Raw genomic sequence first — 3142 nt, forward strand, 5'->3', positions numbered from 1 at the left:
AACCATAGTAAAACAAAGATTTATATTTTTGATATTTATTTTATATATTTAAATGCCATTTAACAAAGAAAAGTCAACCAAAAAAATGAGTTCGCGTGTCACCTCTGACACGCGTGTCATAGGTTCGCCATCACTGATCTAGGCTAAAGTGCTTTACATTGAAAAACAGAATTCATAATGTGGCTTCTAAGCCTTCTTTCCAATCCACCTCTTTGCCATGGTAAGCGCCAGGACGGCACATGCCTCCTGTTATTTTATTGCATGAGAACTTTAGGTGCTGGTAAGCCACGTACGGGACTGTCCTCGGGTGCAAGGACATAGAGAAGGGACATTCTTCCTACAGATTCCCTCTGCTGTTTCTCAGCTCAGGGCACAGCCACACAGACAGGCTTTCTTAAAGCAGCATCCCTTGCCAGGGACCAGTGGCCAGGGCTTCCCTGGAACAGACCTGCCAGTGCCTAGGACGTGGTTGAGGTCGGGGGAGAAAATTCAAACCAGGGATGCTAATGAGCAATTGGCCTTTCTTACAGCTTTGGTGTGATTCGTGGAGCACATGGATTTGGGAGGACAAGTTCTCGTATCGCCAGGACTTTGGAGCGGGTCTCTGGGCCACTGGGCGAGAGAGGTGTAGACGGGGCATTTTTCACTCAGTGAAATGCCCAGAGCCGTCTTCTGGCCTTGTCAGAACAGCTCCTTTTAATTTGCTTCCCCTGACTTTCACATAAATTCGTGGTAAGACAGACACACTGATGGGAAGCTTGCTTCTCCTGGGGCGGTCACTTCCCTAGAAACAGCTGCCCGATCCAAGAGGTTTATTAAACTCTGTGATAAGCACAACCTTCTTCGTGAGGTGGGTCTGAGGTCCATGCTCACGTCTGGAGGGAGCCAGGCCACGCTGCTGGGAGGCGAAGACTGAGAGGAAAGCGCCTGCAGGATGATATACATGCCAAAGCCAGCGGCAGGCGTATGAAGCAGTGACTTTGTGGGCTGACAAGTTGGGTCATCCCGTCCTCTGAAAATGACACATAGTAAAACTGCAATCATTCCCACACTCTTACCGAACAGGGAGTTTTGGTTCCTTGAAATTTCTGGTGAACTCAAGTATGCCTTTGAGTTTCAAATGTTCTTGAAAAATCCATGCTGGAGAAAGAGGAGGAGGAGGAGCCTTGGAGAGCCAGCACAACATGAGTGCAGAGGGAGGGAGGGGTCCCAGAGTGAAGGAGGAACTCAGGTGGCTGAGAGGGGAGGTGGACAGTAGCTTATTATGAAACCCCACGGGCCAGTCTGTACTCCCCGCCCAGCCTGCAAGGGGCTCTCAGCCTGGGAGGAGTTTCTTGGCCGCCAGGTTCTGAGTAGCAGGTCAGAGACTGAGTCCTGAAGAGGCTTGACTGAGCATCGGTTGCAAGGAGGTCCAGCCCTGGTTCTGGAGAAGACAGAACCAGGGTGCTGCCTGCTTTGCTTGCCTGTGTCCCAAGCAGCTCCTTCCGAGGCAGCCAGCGCCACATCCAGCCCACGCAGGCCCCTTTATCCAGCAGAGGCGAGGCTTGAGGTGGGCAAGGGGAGTGAGCAAATCAGGTTACTGGCCTCCTTTGTGCATCATCAAAGGACAAGGGGAAAGTGGAAACTATGTCTAGGTTTCCACTGGTACCACCTTGCCACTCACAGGGGAGACAAAAATGTTCACTGAGACGGAGAAATAAGATTTAACATCATTGTATTTATTAGGTTCGGAAAACATACACATTCACATCCTTTTGAATACAGTACATTTGGCACAATAATGTTTACAATGAAATAACACTAATGAATGGCAAGAGATTAAAATTACATCCAGAAAGGGGAAAAAATGTACAAATTAAAGCATCACAATACAAAAAAAAAAAAAAGAAAATCCTTTAAATTGAATACATTTTCTATTTAGCCAGAATTATTTTGCACATAATTTAAAAAGAGGTAATTTCTTTTTTAGCTTTCTTCTGTTTTTCCTTAAAGCAAGAATGCATTGATTTTTTTCACCTTTGGAGGAAAAAGTAATGTTTCCACTCCACAAGGTTTCTTACTTCCATCATGAGAGAACACAGGAGGACAGCTATCCTTCATATGTGTTTTGGCTTTTTTTTTTTACACTCCATTTTTCTTTTCAGAGAGAGAGAGAGAGAGAGAGAGAGAGCGAGAGCTGGAAAGATTAGAATCAGCAGAAATGTAACAGTGTGCCGCTTCCAAACGCTTGTGAAAACTAAAATGAAGCAATGAATACTCAAGGAACACACAAGCCTTTTCCTATAGACAACATGGGATTTGAATCCGCCAGTGTGAGAGCTTGACCAGCTCCAGCCCCAAGGAGGAGGCGTCCCAGCAAGCATGGTGCTTCCGGTACTGACGGGGTCGTCACTGGGCCAGGCAACCTATTGACTGACTGCCTGGAGCTGCTGGGTGGAATGTATTCTTATCTGACTTCCCAGCAAAAATGCCAGTTGTCCTGTTGAAAGGGTCCAACCCCCACCGACATGGGACCACCACCACATCCTTGGACAAGGCCATTTGGCATTGCAGTTGGAGCTGGCCTGGTTCAAAGTTCCTCATGGCCAGGGAAGCAGAGGAAAAAGAGAGAGCAGTAGAGAGGCATGAGTATGATGGGCAGCATTGTCATGTCTTCCTAAAAAAAATGAGATGATGCCACCATGAAGATGTTGCTGTGCTTGTACTCAACTCCAAAAGATAGTCTCTCCCCAGCATGTCAAGTTACCGAAGATAAATTAAATTAATCCACTGTTCTTCATCACTTCGCTGGTGTGCCAAACACACAAATTGATAGAGCATCGTATTTGAAATTATCATAAGAACAGATAATAATTACACCTGAGTTTTTAAAAAATAAAAACAAAAGAGAACTAAATGTCACCATTAGTAACAAAGGCCGTGACCCGCCAGGTGCAAATACGGACAGCAACTCCCTGTGGGCTCGAGCTGGTCACTGTCCAGGCTTTGACACCACCATCCAAAAACATTCCTTTCTCTTCCCCATCTCTATCAGGGCAGAAGAGAGCCCAGGAGAACTATATGTGAGATTTAACATAGCTTAATATATGTTTACATCTTTTAAAACAAACCAAAATGAAATAAACAATACACAGGAGCTCTC

The sequence above is a fragment of the Myotis davidii genome, unplaced genomic scaffold, assembly GCF_000327345.1.
Source record: "Myotis davidii unplaced genomic scaffold, ASM32734v1 scaffold6, whole genome shotgun sequence".
Lineage (NCBI taxonomy): Eukaryota > Metazoa > Chordata > Mammalia > Chiroptera > Vespertilionidae > Myotis > Myotis davidii.